General features: G+C 41.5%; 2 non-coding genes across 2 annotated transcripts; one reads left to right on the top strand and one right to left on the bottom strand.

Annotated features, from left to right (window-relative positions):
* Positions 1–10174: 10174 nt before the first annotated feature.
* On the top strand, positions 10175–10247 carry Trnak-uuu (transfer RNA lysine (anticodon UUU)). Its single transcript has one exon. It is a non-coding gene; the product is annotated as a tRNA-Lys (tRNA).
* Positions 10248–10658: 411 nt separating this feature from the next.
* On the bottom strand, positions 10659–10731 carry Trnak-uuu (transfer RNA lysine (anticodon UUU)). The gene has a single exon. It is a non-coding gene; the product is annotated as a tRNA-Lys (tRNA).
* Positions 10732–17971: the final 7240 nt, after the last annotated feature.

The raw sequence follows: 17971 nt of genomic DNA on the forward strand, positions 1-17971 counted from the left end.
CCGGTGAGGCCTCCGAAACCATAGATGAGGTCGATCTGGAGGACTAGAGTGCTAGAGAGGCTACGCCGGCTACAGTAGAGTAGACCCTCTTCTGGAGAGAGAGTCGCCGATCCTGGACAACGGAAACTAGTGAGGTCGCGGGAGAGAATACTTGGGGAACTCTCAGAGTCTTGTGATAGCTACATAGTGTCATAGGAGATCAGAAAACAGGGACGGGAGAGAGTTAGGTGCGTAGTCAGAGGCATCCTTCAGTTCTTCAGGAAAATGACGCTTTCTTGCCACTCCCTCTGTTCCCTAATGTACCTTTGTCATCCTTACTCCCCACGGGTTGACAGAAAGGGGGAAACAGAGCCCCCTGTGTTGTCGCTCAATGGGGGAAGATAAAACAGGTTATTGAGTAACAATTACAAGATAAATGGTAAATGCCAAAAGAGGTGCAAAGAACAGTGAGAGCTAATTTGGGTCACACAAGCAGGTCATCTAATCTCTCGATATGGAAGCGCCTTGGGCAGACCTCTCCAACAAGCTTTATTCAACTGCTGCCGGTTTGCCCAGAGGTATAGCCTCCCGCAAATACCTCATTTTACTTATTTCAGGAGAATCCTGAGTTTAGAGGATTTCCTAAACTGAAATAATTTACCTCGTAATTAGGTTTACCTCTGCACTTTACAGAACAGAGTACGGTTTCATTATTTTCAATACTCAATTATTTGAAGACAGCTTCCAATTCCCGTCCTCTACCCTCTCCCTACTTTCTCTGCAAGCTAGAAACCCCTGAGTTTTTAACTTTTTTTTTTTTTAACATGTCTTTGAACCCCCTGTCTCTTTGGTCGCTATCTTCTGGACAAACACCTGTTCGTTCTTTTTAAAATGTGGCTACCAGAGATAGGTTCATACGCATGCAAAATAAAATTGGGCAATGACTTTCCTTCATTTACATCTTAAATCTTGCTCTACTTCCAGCATAATCTCTCCCTAACTGGGAGGATCGGAGTTCTGTAAAAGAGCTGAAGAAGTAAGTCTCTTTTTCACAGTTGCTCACGACCAACGACAAAAAAAAAAAAAACTTTTTTTTAAGATGCAGAGGGGCTTTTTTAGGTGAACCACAACAACTATTCCCCCTGTTTTTGTGTAACTACTTAAAAAAAAAAAAACAGTAATTTGTTTTGGGTCTTTTAAATAGTATTTAGTTAGCAGTAGGTGCCTTTCTCCTAGAGGAGTGGCGGAATTAAGATTCCCATGCCACAAAGTTCAGTTTGTTTAAGGTCAACGAGTATTTGTTGAACACCCATGTGCCACAGCCTAACCTAGAGGCTTCCAAAACAAGTAACACCTGGAATCTGGCAATTGGAGCAGTCAGACTGTCAGGTCAAGAGAATGTGGTAAGTGCAGTGATTGATGAGCTGCTGTTAGTCTCAGCTGGAGGGTCAAGGGACAGTAACTCTTTAATTGTTGCATTTTGCAACATATTGATCAACATATTTAATCTGTCTCCCTTTAAAGCCTTGATAAATATGTTGAATAGCTAAGAATAGAGCTTTGCCCATCATGATTGACACTGGTTTGTGATTAATTGCTCAGTAATCATCCAAACACCAGTGACTACCTAATGGTAATGTACAGCAGTATTTCATAAGACTTCATCAAGTGACTTCCTATAAAAAAATTACTATATTCCTTTTCTAACAGTCAAATAAATAACCTTACCATAGAAATGAAATTGGCTGAAGAATTAATAACTAACTCTTAGTACCACTTCCTTCTCTGAAAAGGAAAAACTTCTTTATCTAATAAACAGGAAATCTGGGTTATAGTCTAGCTATTTCTAGAAACCAGATGTTACACAGTTCTTCAGATTTTCAGTATCCCAATCTGTAAAATAAGATGATTGAATTACACATTTTTTTCTATGACAGTTCATTTTAAAAGATTTAATAGTCAATATTACTGGTCTATAGCTTTTCTGAAAAAAAGAAAGATACAATGAATCACCTTATACATACAAAAAGGTATAAAAAAGAAGATAACCTTTTTCCCACCACTCTTCCTAAGGAGCAATATTCCACCTACACAAAGTTCTTTCTTTGTCGTCTTCCTCCTTCAACTTCAGAGGGTATCTGAGTTTGATATTTACCCCCATTACGCATTTTTTAGATGTTTAGGATTTATGTATGTGTATATTTCTTAAAAGCATTTTCTGCTCTTAATTTTATTATAAATGGCATCAAGCAGCTGGGCACCAGTGGCTCACGTCTGTAATCCCAGGAGGCAGAGATCAGGAGGATCACAGTTCGAAGCCAGCCCTGGGCAAATAGTTCTTGAGACCCTATCTGAAAAGAAAACCATCACAAACAAGGACTGGTGGAGTGGCTTAAGGTGTAGGCCCTGAGTTCAAGGCCCAGTAACACACACACACAAAAAAATGGCATCAAGCTATATATATGTCCTGCCCTACAGCTTACATTTTTGTTCATTGTAAAGGTCAGTGATATTAAATTGTATAGTTAATTCATTTTCACTTACAATAATATTGTTGTATGCTAATATATTAAATTGTATAAATCTAGAATGAATTGTATAAATCCAGAAAGAAAGAAACAACAGTCCCACTAGAGTCTTTTTAAAGTTACTTTTGTGTTGCCAGGTTTTGAGGACACAGTCCAGTGTTCTTCCTGGGGTGCTCACTTTACTCGAGTGTTAGTGTGCTTAAGAGTGCAACGGTGCACACTGCTGTCTCAGTAGTGAGTAGCACCTGGTATGGTGCCTCCCAGGATGGCTCCAGCTTCTTTCTGCTCTAGGTTGACCAAGGGGTAATCTCTGGGTTGGTATAGGTATGCTGGGAACTCGAGTGGTAGGGCTTGAGTCAACAGTCTTTGATGCCTAAGGGATGACAAGACTGAAGAGAGATTGAGTACATAGTTTCAGAGGAACTCAGAGGGGAGGCCAGAGGGCTGGCCTAAGTAAGGTAACCCATATAACATTTCATAAAGAGAAATGCCTATACCTTTTTGGGGAGCTGTTCTGATCCTAAGCAAGGCAAGGGGTAAGCACTTAGTCCAGGGTAGCCTGGTCTCAAGAACTAATTTGGTTAATTGTCTTTTTAAGATCTGGCTCATCCCTTCAACTCTTCCTGAGGAGGAGGGACGCCATGGGCTTTGATATTCCCATATTAATGCCTTCATTAATTCCTTAATTATGTTGCCTGTGAAGTGGCTCCCGTTATCTGAATCTGTATTTTCAACAAGTCCAAATCGAGGAATTACATTATCCAAAAGTACTTTGACTACTCCCTTTGCAGTGGCACTTGATAAAGGCATAGACTCGACCTAATTGGTTAGATGGTCTCCTATAACTAGTGAATATTTTAAGTGACCCACCCAAGGTAACTCTGTATAATCCACCTAAATGCTCTGAAAGGGCCTTAATCCTGTATTCTCCCCGCCGCCACCTCAGAAGTTGTCCTCACAGAACCTGCTTGTTAACATTTCTGCAAATAGCTCTCAATAACCTGTTTTGCCAAGGTATAAATTCCCAGACATATGTAAACCCTGAGAATAGAGTCACATATGGCTTGCCTCCCCCAAAGACTCCCCCAGTATAGTTGAGTCATTACTACTCTCACAAGAGGTTTAGAAAGTATTTCTCTCCCATCTGGGAGTAGCCATTTCCCTTCCAGCATTGGGGAGGCACCCAACATTTTTAGTTGAACATTCTCCAGGGGAGTGAAAACAGGGTTTAGGGATGGTGCCTGGACAACAGGAGTGAGATGTAACATTTGGAGTTCTGGATGAAAAGCAGCCTCCTTTGCAGCCTTATCAGCTAAATTGTTTCCCTGAGCCTCTGGGGAGTTACCTCCTCCATGTTCTGGAACATGAACTATTGCAATTTCTTCAGGAAGTGTAAAGCTCTCTAGCAGTTTAATAATCAATTCCTTGTATATCAGATCCTGTCCCTTACTGTTAATTAATCACCTTTCCACTCACATCTTCCCAAAGGTATTTATTACCCCAAATGCATACTTAGAATCTGTGTAGATGGTTCCTTCCTTGTCTTTTAGAAACTTTAGAGCCTGATTGTGTGCAAACAACTCACAGATCTGAGCGACCAATTATTGAGTAATCTTCCTGACTCAATAACTTAATGTTTCTCCATCCGCCATTGAACACCCACTGTGTCTTTTCCCTTCGATCATTTTAGAGGAACCATCTATGAATAATTTGAATCCATCCAGAAAGGGAGTCTCTCTGAGGGCTGGCCTAACTTTGGTCTGATATTCAATGATATCTAAGCAACAATATTCCATGGTATCTTGTGTTTTCCCTCCCAATAGTAACTCAGCCAGATTTAGGTAATTCTCAGTAATCAGAGCCAGATCATCCCTTTCCAATATGATAGCCTTGTATTTTAAAATCCTAGAGCCAGTTAACCACTTCCCCACTTTTTATAAGAGAATGGCCCTAAACTGGTAAGTCATTAGAGATATTAGAGATCCCCCAAAAGTCAGCTTCCTGCTCTCTTTGGTCAATAGGGCTGTGGCCACTACTGCTTGGACACATTCTGGCCATCCTTGTGTGACAGGATCAAGAATTTTGGATAAGTCCCTCCTCGTTCCTGGGTGAGGACTCCCGAGGCTGTTCCTTATCTACATCAACAAATAGGTGGAAGGGCTTCTCCAGGGAGGGTAGGGCCAACACAGGGAGTGATCAGAGACTGTTTAAGGTCCTCTATCATTAGAATTTCCTCGTTTCCAAATTAAGGGAGCAGGCTCCTTTTCTAGTACTATGGAGTATAACGTTTTGGTTCTAAGAGCATAGGATTCTATCCAAAGCCTACAACACCTGATCAATCCTCTTGGTCAGAGGCAGAGGCATGCCAGTAATCCCCTCTATCCTTTCAGGGCTCAGTCTACATTTTCCTTTACTGACTATGTGTCCCAAATATCTTAACTCTTCCTCTATCAACTGCAGTTTGGTTTTAGAGAGTCTTAGTCCTTGGTGGCCCAGGAAATTTAAAAGACTGACTGTAGCATTAGTCACCTCTTTTTCAGTGTCTGGAGAACAGAAGATCATCTACATATTGTAATAAATTTGTCTGATGGGGAAGGGCAAATTCTTCCAGTGCTTATTCTAAAATTTGACTGAACAAGTTGAGAGAATCTGTGAAACCTTGTGAAAGAACTGTCCACTGATATTGTTTCCTTCCAGTTTGGGGAATTGAATTGGAGCTCCGCACTCACTTTGTGTCTAAGACATATCTCATTCACTCTTAACCCCCAAGACCTCCCCCAGCCACCAAGGAATACTTTGCCACCTAATGGCCTTTCTTACTTGGCCTGTGCCCAGAGTTGCCTGGTCGCTGCAGTGTGCTGTGCTTGCTAGGGTCCTTTCTCCCTGTGTTGATGAGAGAATCCGCCCCTAGTCCAGGAATGCCCTTCACCCAATACCCCTCACCTCTCACAGAGAGGTGGAGGGGCGCGCCTCCCCCAGAAGGGACTTCTGGGCACCTCTCCCAGATGCAAGTACTCTGAGGTTTTCCCAGCCCACGCACCAAGTTGTAGAAATGAAAGTTCCAGTGGAAGACACGGTAACAATGAATTGTCTCAGCAATGCAAAAGTTTACTTTTGACCAGAAGGGTATGAGTATGCTGGCAAGCAGGGCAAGCACAAAAGAGACAGGCAGTGTCCCTCCTTATATCTCTGACACAACTGACCCTGCCTCTTGATCTGATCTGGATCGGTCCAGATCAAGAGTTCACAATCTTCTCAATTGGCTGAAATTCTATACTAATTTGGGGGAGGAGTTAAGATACCTACCATCGAGGGCAATTTTCATGGGCAAAGGGGATTAGCAAGAATCAGGAAGAAGCTGCAACTACAGATAATGCTGGTAATTAAAATGGTGACACACACTTTGATAGAAAAGACTGCTTTCTCACACTAGGCAGGTGCTCTACCACTTGAGCCACTGTGCCAGCCCTTTTTTTTTTTTTTTTATAAATATTTAAGGACTGAGGATATAGCTCAGAGGTGGAGTACTTAGCTAGAATGTGTCAGGTCCTTGGTATAATCACCAGCACCACAATAAATAAATAAATTTAGGTATTCCCAATTATTTGTTGTGACAAACAGTGCTGCTGTCAACCTACTCAAACTTGTCTCCATGTGCACCATAGGCAGAATTATTAGGTCACAGGCTGTACATACCACACACTTCAGTAGATCATACCAAAGTGCTTTCCAAAGTAATTGTATAAATATATACTCCTGACAGGCATGTATAAGAAGGCTGTTGCTTCATGTCTTTGCCAGTCATCAGCATTTTCAGATTATAGGAAAACCTGATAGATGTGCAATGGTTTCTCCTCATGGTTTGTTTTATGTGATTATTAGCAGGACTGAAGATTTTTCCATAGTTATTGACTTAAGGTTCCTCATCTATGAACTGCCTAATTTTATCTTTTGTCCATTTTTCTATTGGGTTTTTTTTTCTTATTAATTTGTAACAGTTCTTTATATAATCTGGATACTAATTCTTCTTGGTTATATGTATTACAGTTATCATCTTCACAATTATAGCTTGCTTTCACTTTTTAAATTTTACCTTTGATAAGCCTATTTGTTTGTTTGGGTTTTTTGTTTGTTTTTTGAAGACAGGATAGCCCAGGGTGACCTTTAGCTCACTATGTAGCTCAGATAGTCTACAAACTCACAATTCTTCTGCCTCAGCTTCCCAAGTACTGGCACTACAGGTGTGCACAACCACACTGGCAGTAAACAAGTTTTGTTTTGTTTTTGGCAGCACTGGAGTTTGAACTCAGGGCCTCATACTTGCCAGGCTGGCCCACTTACCACTTGAGCCACTCCACCAACCCTAAATTAATGTTGTGCTGGGATCTAAACAAGTTTTTTAATGAAGTAAAACTTATTATTTTCCTTTATTTTTTGTGATTTTTATTTTTTAACTTGACTTCACACTTGTTAGGCAGGTTCTCTACCACTTGAGCCACACCTCCAGCCCAATTTTTAAATATATATTATTTAAGGGATTTTTTTTTTCTGTCTTTGTGCCATAAAAATGCTCTTATATATTTTCTTGTAAAAGTTTGAAAGATCTGCTTTTCACAATTAAGCCATTAATCTGTTTAGAACTGATTTTTGTGCATGTTGTGATAGACTGATCCAATTTTATTGTTTCAATTTGAATAATAAATTATGGCTGTATTACTGGATGTAGGGCTTTTTAATTAATGTTTCTTTCCTATTAACATAATCATTGAAGATTTTGTAAAAGAGATATAATTTGAGTGGGGCCTTAAAAAATAAGTAGGATTTCAAGAGGCAGAGATTGGAGAAGGCATTTGAAGAAGTGGGATGGCATGAATAAAGAGGAGGGAAGGATGAGGAATTAGAAGACAAAATCTGAACCAGGTGCTGGTGGCTCACGCCTGCAATCCTAGCAACTCAGGAGGCAGAGATCAGGAGGATTGAAGTTCAAAGCCAGCCTGGGCAAACAGTTCATGAGAACCTATCTTGAAAAAACCCAACACAAAAAAGAGCTGGTGGAGTGGTTCAAGGAGTAGGCTCTGAGTTCAAACCCCAGTACTGCAAAAAAGAAAAGAAGAAAAGTCACAGTCTGAGAAGAACCCAGTTTAACGGAAGAGTTGGTTATTATGCATAAGATCGATTGGTATTGGTTGTAGGATGAGATATAATATTGAATTACACTAGTGTAATAGCTATACTATGTGGCTTAAAAGTGGCTAGTCCAAACTGAGATGTGCTGTTAGTGTAAAATACACATCAGAGTTCAAAGACTTATTAGGGAAAAAAACCCATAAAATATCTCATTAAAAATGTTTTACGTTGATTACATATTAAAAAATACTATTTTGGATATACTGGGTTGAATAAAAATATTGTTAAAATTAGCTTCACTGTTTCTTTTTGCTTTTTATTTATTTATTTATTTATTTTTTTTTTGCAGGAACTGGGGCTTGAACTGAGGGCCTTCACCTTGAGCCACTTTGCCAGGTCTTTTTGTGTTAGGTATTTTCAAGATAGGGTCTCACAAATTTATTTGCCTAGGCTGGCTTTGAATGGTGATCCTCCTGATCTCTGCCTCCTGAGTAGCTAGGATTACAGGCATGAGCCACCGGCACCTGGCTTCTTTTTACTTTCTAAAATATGGTTACTAGAAATTTTCTAATTACATATGTGGCTTGCATCATATTTCTATTGGTTGGTGCTAGAATAGAATGCTAGCAAAATAGGCTGGAGCTAGATCATGGAGGATTTCGAATGTACAGGTATTCAAACGTTATTTTAAAAGTTGCTATAAAAAAATTCCAAGTGAGCCAGGTGCTGGTGACTCACATCTGTAATCCTAGCTACTCAGGAAGTAGAGATCAGTAGGTTCGCAGTTCCAAGTCAGTTGAAGCAAACAGTTCATGAGACCCTATCTTGGAAAAAACCCATCACAAAAAAAGGGCTGGTGGAGTGGCTCAAGGTGTAGGCTCTAGTTCAAAACCCAGTACTGCCAAAAAAAAAAAAAAAAAAAAACCAAAAACCCAAGTGTTATTCAATACATAGTAGGGAAGAAACAAGGTTCTGAACAAAAAAAAGACAAATATTCTTGATGTCATGACTCAGTGTCCCATCTATACACAGCCAATTTTAGAAACCATTCTCCATTAGTTCTTGGTAGTGTTTGGATGTGTTTCCCCTACAGAAGGGGATTTTGTTTTGTTTTGTTTGTGGCACTGGGGTTTGCACTCAGGGCCTCATACTTGTTATTTGCTAAAAACGCACTTCTTACCACTTGAACACTACCAGCCTACTATTGTTTTTCATGTAACCTGATTGGAACAAGCCTAATGTGTGCTCCTTTGAGTGGGAACTTGGACTATTAATGTGCCAGACTTTTGCTGATGGGATAAAGTTCTTCCTTTTGCCTGAAATTAATTTTGTCAGCTTTCAAGAATCTCTACAGCTCCGTCCACTCCAATCAAATATGTTAAGCGTCTGTGGAAGTCTTTATATGACTTCCTATACACCTATTTTGTGGCAGGCACTGTTCTAAACAATTTACATATAGTGTCTTATTTAATTCTCACAATCATCCCATTGCAGAAGAGGCAGAGGAGTAGCTTGATCAAACTCACACAGTCTGGGCTCAAACAGAGGCACCTACCTTCAGAACCCAGGCCTTGAGTATAAAGCAATTACCCGTTCAGTTTTTCAATGCTCATATATGCAAAACAAAAAAAACCCAAACCACTGCTGTAAAATATTTCCTAACAATATTTTGCAGTTTTTCTCATCATATTCTTCTATAACATGGCATAACCTTCCATATTACGGCTGTACCGTAATTTATATGGTCACATTTTAGTTTCAATTAAAATGCTGTGATCTGTTCTCTAGTCAGATCTTCTGTACAAACCCATTTCTTTAGGACAAGTTCTTAAAACTGGTATTACTGGACCAAAGTCATCACTCAGAAGAGTTAAGGATGGAATTAAGGGAAAACCACATCGGCTGATGAAGACCTTTTAGGGTCCCGCTCTCAAAGCCCCGCCACGAGTAATTCTCAACCCAGCTCCACAGCAGAGGGCTGTGCTCTACTGACGGATGCCGAAGGAGAATCTTTAAGGCCAAGATCAGTGCGATCCCTTTGCGGGACGGCGAGGTTCAGCTCTCCTGTCTCCTGGGCTTAGCAGCGCCTCTGCCCCAAAGCCACTTCTGCGGACCTCCTCCTGGGCTTGGGCCACAGAAAACTACTTGAACGCCTTCAGGTGACCTACAGGACACCTTCTCTATCATAGCCTCAGCACAGAAGGCTCTTTTAGACAGACTTTTTTTTTCCCATAGTTTTTAGCCTCATGTTCACTCTGTTACCAAGGATAAAATAGGCCCTATGTCTCCTCAGCGCTGCCAAAGCGCTACCTCCCGGTTCTCTTGATGTTGGACCTGTTTAGCTACAGATCAAAGAAAGCCACTAGACACGGTTACCAGGCACGTGCCGTCTCGCAGCTCTGAGTTAGCTGGTGACGTAGGGAGAGCGCAGAGCCCAGCGGAGCGCTCTGCTGCGCAGGAATCTCGCGCCGCGCAGGAGCCTATCGCGAGGTTCCTCGTTCTTATGTAAAGGAGTGAAGGACGCAAGCGTCTCAGCAAGAGCCCGGATAGCTCAGTCGGTAGAGCATCAGACTTTTAATCTGAGGGTCCAGGGTTCAAGTCCCTGTTCGGGCGCCTTCCTTTTTTTCCCCATTCACTCTTCAACGGTCAAGTAAAACTTGCACATATTTACGGCTAAATCAATTTAACTAACGTATGCATTACCTTACATGTACATATTTCTGGCGACATTAAACTGATTAGCGTATTCACGACTTCCTATACTTCACGGTGTTTTTGTGGTGAGAACACACGGCAGTTCCGGTTTTTGGTTTGTTTTCCCTTTTCTCAATTAGCAAATTCCTCCCCGTCACCGTACAAAACCTCGACACTCGCCAAGAAGTTAAATGACTTTGCACAATCACATTTTCCTCCCTGAGAACACGTTTACCAGTATTCTGAAACCAATGAAAAGTAAAGAAGCAAACTTTACTAACTGTTCCCTCCTGGCGTCGTATATGTGGAATTAACTGCAAAAACTACGACCGCCCGAACAGGGACTTGAACCCTGGACCCTCAGATTAAAAGTCTGATGCTCTACCGACTGAGCTATCCGGGCGCCCTGGATAAAGCGTTCGCTTTTCTCTACTTCATATAATGGTAAATAGCTTGCTTCCTCTTTAACAAGTTAAATTTCGATCTTAGTCAGCTTCAAAGTGCTTCCTTAATAAGATAAATAAAACAAACACGTATTTCCTTTTTTATTTCATTGACTTAATACGTGCACTTTTCAAGGTCTTTGTGTATTTCAGGTTTGATAAGTTGCCAATATCTAATAAACTCTGTAAGACGAAATAAATGGTATAAATTTCAGAAAAACAGGCAAACAAGATAAACATTCAGACTTCAGATTTAGGGTTTATAACTTTTTCTCTCTTCTATCACTTCCCTAAGAGGACCTCTTCATTTTATTCTATTCAAACAGAGTACATTTTTTCCTCATTAATAAAAAAAAACACTTCCATTCACCAGGTGATGGAGCTGTTAGATAAAGCACAAAAGAAAGAGCGTCATTTGATTGATGAGCAGAAGTGCCCTTCTGTACGAGAACAGAAGTGACCGTGGAGAGGTGGGTCTGAATTTCCATTACAGAGCCGGGACTTTAGACTTGGAATTCAAATTCTGACTTCTCTTTTCCTCTCCTTTCAGGCAAGTTGCAGTGTTGAAGACCAGCTAGCAAGATGAATCCTTCCAATGCAGTATTTGTACACAACGTGGAGTATGTCTCCAGTTCAACTTTTTCCTGTCATCAACAGTGACGCATAGGGTGTGGAACAGAGAATTAGGAAATTTCAAGGACTGATAGGGAATTTATTTTTATTTCTGGGAACTTGAGGCTTCTGAACACAATGAACATAGCACAGCCTCAGTTGGAGGGATTTTCCTTTCCTAGAATTGTCTGGTTCTCTTAGAACAATGACCAACAGACTGTGTGAGCCTGAAAGGGCCTGGGTTTCTACGTGTATAAAATGAGGGAAATTGGATAAATGAACTCTCAGATAAGTTCTAAATCTATTTTTTTTTTTCTTGGCCGTATGGGGTTTGAACTCAGGGCCTCACCCTCACTGGAGCCCTACCACTTGAGCCACACCCCAGCCCCAAATCTAAACTTTTTACCATTCTGTTAATGGTAAAAAGCTCAAACTTACTACTCAAAATGCACAAGTAGTAATTTAATGCAACAAACATTTATCCATCATTTGTTGTACCTTAGGCACAAGCTCTGAGCATGGATCCTACCGACAGTCTAGCAAGAAGGCAGACACCAAAGCGAACAACTTCAGCATGAATTAATAAATGCAATACAAATTCAAGGCTGGGAGTGGCAGGACATGAGGACAGACAGAAGGTAGGGCTTATGAAAGAGTGTTTGTGAGAGACCTCCATGATGTTTGCCAGGGTGGCTGTTTTCAGCAAAGAACTACATATCAGAGTTGAGTTGAAACAAGCAGTGTCAAAATGCCTTGGAAAAAATTGTAATGAGCCAAAAAAAATGTATTTTTTTTATCTAGTCATATTTCTTGAGCACCCATTGTATGAAGATGAGGAAAAACGTCTTGTTCTGTTTCTGTGAATGAAATGTGGGAATGAATTATATCTCAGAATTTTTAAGGAAGAGAAATAGTGTGTTCATGTCCCCTTAAAAGGACAAGACTAGATAAAGGGGACTTCAATACTTTTTTTTCCCTACCTTGTCACATCACATTCCTTTTCCTTCAGGATGATAAGGCCCGCTATTTAAAGTTAAATAGATTAAATGGGACTTTCCAACCAGTACATTGCTTAGAGCCAGGCATGGTGGAGCACTTCTATAATCCCAGCATTTAGGAGGCTGAGGCAGGAGGATTTTCAGTTCCAGCCTGGGCTACATAGGGAGACTCTGTCTCAAAACAACAACAACAAAACAAAATAACGAAAATACATTGCTTATTGAGTACCTTCTATTTCTGCAAGCAGTAAGCTAGGCACAGCAGAAAGGATCGTGGGGAGCGCAAGGTACATTTAGAGAATGGTGAATCACTTAACCTGGTGGAATGGCTGCGCCAGGACACGAACTCGGGAACAACACTCCAGTATCCCTGGCTGGAGTGCAGGGATGTAGAGAGAGGTAGAGCCAATAGGAGGCTTAACCAGGCTTGGGTTAGGCTAAGAAGAATAATTTTTACAGGCAATGGCGGGGTTTTGAATGTTTGATTTGTTAACACTGCAAGGTCCACTGAGGTAGCGTGACGTGAATCTGTGTCACCTGTGTCATCGTGCCAACACCATCACAGGTGCATAAAACCTTCCTGGAGTGCTTCTTGAAGCTTCTAATTTGACATGGGCTATTGAACTTCATCAGGCCACTAGAGGGCAGGCTAGACTCACAGATTTTGTATTTGAGGACTCTAGTGCCTAAGCTTCATTTTATCCACCAATTTTTTTAAACTGTAGTGTGTGTGTGTTGAGTGCTTAAGATCTACACTCTGAGGAACTACAGTGTAGCACTATTAACTATAGTCACCATGCTGTACATTTGATCCCCAAAATTAATAACTGAAAGTTTGCACCTTTTGAGTAACATCTCCCCATTTCCCTCCCCGCCTCCCCCTGGTAATGGCCATTTTGCTGTTTCTGTGAGGTTAACTCTTTTGAATTCCACATAAGTGAGATCACTTAGAATTTGTCTTTCTGCATCTGGCTTACATCACGTAGTATAAAATCCTCCAAGTTCACCCAGGTGGTTGCAAATGATACGATTGCTTTCTTTTTTTATTATTCTTTCTTTCTTCATTTTATTTATTTATTTATGGTACTGGGGTTTGAACTCAGGGACTACACCTTGAACCACTCCACCTGCCCTTTTTTGTGATGAGTTATTTCAAACTAGTGTCTTACAAACTATTTGCCCGGGCTGGCTTAGAACCTTGATCCTCCTGATCTCTGCCTCCTGAGTAGCTAGGATTGCAGGCGTGAGCCACTGGTGCCTAGCTGGTTTCTTTCATCTTAAGGCCAAATGGTATTCCATGATATATATGTGCCACATTTTCTATATCCATCACCTACTGATGGACACTTGTCGTTTCCATTTCTTGGCTATTAAGAATAGTGTTGCAATAAACATAGGTGCACAGATGTCTCTCTGACATACTAATTCCATTTTCTTTGGATAAGTTCCAGAAGTGAGGTTGCTGGTCTCTATGGTAGTTTTTGTTTGTTAAACAAAATCTCCATATCATTCTCCATAGTGGCTTTTCTAATTTACATCCCACCAGTAGTGTGAAAGAGTACCATTTCTCCACATCCTCACCAGCACTTGTTATCTCTTGTTTTTCCAATAATAGCATCCCAACAGGTAGCTCATTGTGGTTTTGATTTGCATTTCTCTGATGATTAGTGATGACAAGCACCTTTTTATAGACCTGTTGGCCATTTGAATATCTTTTTTTGCGGCGGGGGGGGGGGGGGAACTGTCTACTCAAAAATTTCTACTCATGGGGCCAGAGGTACAGCTTATGTGGTAGTCTCTGCTATCAAATGCAAGACTCTGATCAAACCCTACCACTGCCAAAGGAGGTGGGGGGAAGAAAAAGAAAATGTCTACCCAGGTCTTTTTGCCTACTTCTTAATCAAGTTACTTTTTGTTTTGTACTGAGTTACATGAGTTCCTTATGTATTTGACTATTAGCCTCTTTATAGGGTTTGCAAATATTTCCCTCCCATTCTGTAGGCTGCCTTTTCATTTTGCTGATACATGCTTGTTTTAAAGGAGAATGATCTTTATTCTCTAATTCATTAGGCTTCTCTGCTTTGAAAAAACCTCACCATCAACTCTTCGTGGTGGTGGGGGGACTTCTGGGGTAAGAGAGATTTATATTGGTAGTTCTCACTTTCTTGCCCCATCAGTGGCTTCATTTGTTGCCTGGACCTTTACACAGTGTCCTCCTTCTTCTGGTAGGCAAGTGGTGGATTAAGTGGTGGCACTGGGCACAGAGGCTGTTTCCATGGGGACTTGAGCAGGTCTAGGCCAATGGTAAGATGTTGTCTTGCTCATCCTAGATTTTCCATAGTGATTCATGGCTCGTATGCAGCATGGAGATAGTTGTGAGTTAAATATCATAGTATTCAAGAGCCAGAAGGCACATCTCTAATGGTGGAATTTTAGGCCAATGGGGGACATATTTAAAAAGCTCCCCAAACCAACACCAAGTATAGCTGCCTACTCAGAGACCCAGACTTCTATCATCACTGGATAAAATCTTTGGAGCTGAGACTTTTTACAAGATACTAAAAGCTGCATGGTACAGAGAACTCATGCCAAGAAGTCTCTGATGGCAGGGCACCCATGGTTCATGCCTGTAATCCTAGCTACTCAGGAGGCAGAGATCAGGAGGATTACGGTTTGAAGCCAAATAGTTCATGAGACCCTATCTCAAAAAAAACTCTTCACAAAAAAGGGCTGGTGGAGTGATTCAAGATGTAGGTCCTGAGTTACTACCTTAGTACCACAACAAAAAACAAAAAACAAAAAAAAAAAGGAAAGAGCAAAAAAAGGCTCTGAAGGCTCTGACAGTGTTTTTAGCCTAATGACTCTAATCTGAGAGCAGCCTGGGTTTCTAGTGGGTCCTCTACCCTCCTCCTCTCTGAACAGTGGGAGGCCAGCAGCCAAGAATCTTGCACAGCATTAAGAACTCAGACACTGGGAGAAATACTCTCTGAACAATGCAGCCCTCAAATGTCATATCAAAAGGTATTAAGAAGTGGGATTGACTGCAGAGCCAATCAGCATCAAGGGATTAAAAAGTCAATGTGGCCAGGCACTGGTGGCTCACGCCTGTAATCCTAGCTACTCAGAGGCAGAGATCAGGAGGATCAAAGTTCTAAACCAGCCCAGGCAAATAGTTCTTGAGACCCTATCTCGAAAAACCCTTCACAAAAATAGGACTGGTGGAGTGGCTCAAGGTGAAGACCCTGAGTTCAAGCCCCAGTACCACACATGCACACACACACAAAGAAGTCAATGTGTCTTTGGATTTGGGTCCTGGGTCTAGGAGCCAGAAAATTCTTGGTCTCATCAGAGAAAGAATTTGAGGATTGGAGTCAGAGGAGACAAGCAGGAGCAGGTTAATTAATGCAAAACAAAGCAGAGAAAAAGTGCACTCTCCAGATGGGAGTGTGGGCAGGCTCAAGAAGGAGTGCTGCACTGGAGGTTCCAAGACCTCAAGCTTTTATTAGGGTCTGCAGACATGGGGTGGTCAGTCCTGGGGAACTGGGTAAATGAGTCATTAACCTTGGGACACTGGGTTATTTATCATCCACATGCCTAGCAGGGGTGTTCTTGACCTTGGGTAACCAGACTGGGGCTGTCATTTTTCACAGGCTGTGGAGGCTATGGGTCAGCAAGACCCTTCTGTATGTCACAAGTCATCCCTTAATATCTACAGCCAGGATGTGATTCCATATCAACATCCACACCATCAGGTTTCCAAACTCCCTGCCTAAGTCCTAAATGGAATGTATTTACAGAGGGTCTGAAGGCGTGCTTCCGGGGCAAAGGCTTGTCTAGTACGAGCATAGGCCCTGGTTTCAATCTCTGTCATCACACACACACACACAATTTGCAGAGTGTCCCTACCCCATTTTCAATATCCAGTCACCTCAAAGACACTCAAATCTTTTAAACAAAGTTTACTAAAGGATTTTAAAAGTGTTCCAAATACTACCTTTTTCACTTTTAACTCAAATTCATTTAACAGACTAGATCAATCCTACAGCAGAGACTGGAGAGGATTCAGAACAGGTCAACAAATTCCATCACCTTCCCTAGTTGTTGATTTCAGTCACTGCTCCTGACCAGGAGCCTAGCTGTTCTTGTTACCATGGAAATCTTAAGCTTTTGAGTTTCCCATCACCCAGCTCAGTCACTCTGTTTCTTCCTGTAAATTAGATTCAGGTCTGCATTCATGCACTTGTTCACAAGGTATTTATTGAGCAGCAGCTTTGAATCAGACAATGAATTAAACCTGGAAATTCAAAGGTGAACACAGTAGAGATTTTCTTGCCCTTAAAAAGCTTCTTGTCCATCTGCCCTTATCTGTCCCTGCCTCAACTGAGAAAAAAGTAGACAATTACAACATCCCATAATTAGTGTTACAGTCCAGGCAGCTACTGGGTTTATGTAGAGCTCTTAGGAAGCCCTGTAGGGAAGTTTCCTGAAGTTTGGGGAGTGTTTGTTATGGCTGCTGTAACCAATCACCCCAGGTTTAGTGGATTGGTATTACCTTACAGATCGCAGGTCAGACATTCACCATGGTCTCAGTAGGCTAAAATCCAGGTGTCAGCTATTCCTTCTGTAAGCTACAGGGGACCATCGATGGCCTGCCTTTTCCAGTCTCTACAGAATGTTCAGGTTCTTGGTTTCAAGACTTCCACTCAAAAGCCAGCAAAAGCCGGCACACGCCTGTAATCCTAGCTAACTCAGGAGGCAGAGATCAGGAGGATCAATGTTCGAAGACAGCCCAGGGAAAATAGTTCATGATACCCTATCACAAAAAAGGGCTGGTGGGGTGGCTCAAGGTGTAGACCCTTGTGTTTAAATCACAGTACTGAAAAAAAAAAGAAGCCAGCAGCATTGCATTTTTTTGGCTATTCCTCTATCATCATGTCTCTCTGACTTCAGCTGGGAAAGATTCTCAACTTCAGGGGCTGGTATGATTAGAATGGGCCCACCTGGATAATCCAGGCTAATCCCCAGCTCGTTAGTTTAACCATATCTGTAAAAATCCTTTTGCCTTGTAATAGAACACACTCATGTTCCAGAGATTTGGAAGTGGCCATTTCCTCCTTTGGAAGGTCATTCTTTTCTGCATACCATGAAGAGAGCCAACCATGGAAGGGAAAAGGATAGAGGCAGGGATAGAGGGTAGGAGAACCTTTCCAGGCAGTGATTAAAACTTGTTGAAAGGTCCCAGGTGAGAAAGCTGTGCATTCCAGGAACTGCCAGGAACTCAGTAAGAACAAATTGTGGTAAATAAGAACAAAAAAGGGCTGGTGGAATGGCTCAAGGTGTTGGTCCTGAGTTCAAGACCCAGTACCGCAAAAAAAAAAAAAAAATCCAATGCCCTATATACTAGTTTATTTTCAGTAGGGGAAACGGGTATTTGTGCTGGAGAAAAGACCAAAGGAGGAATAAGACTACAGATAGTCAAGTTTTTTACTCCTCCTTCCTCAAGATTCACAGCCTTTTCTCAGCTTCACTCCCAGGTGCCCCTGCGGACACCTCCTCTTTTGTCAAGAGCCCTCTTTCTTCTTTATCCTTC

The sequence above is a fragment of the Castor canadensis genome, chromosome 11 (genome assembly GCF_047511655.1).
Source record: "Castor canadensis chromosome 11, mCasCan1.hap1v2, whole genome shotgun sequence".
NCBI lineage: Eukaryota > Metazoa > Chordata > Mammalia > Rodentia > Castoridae > Castor > Castor canadensis.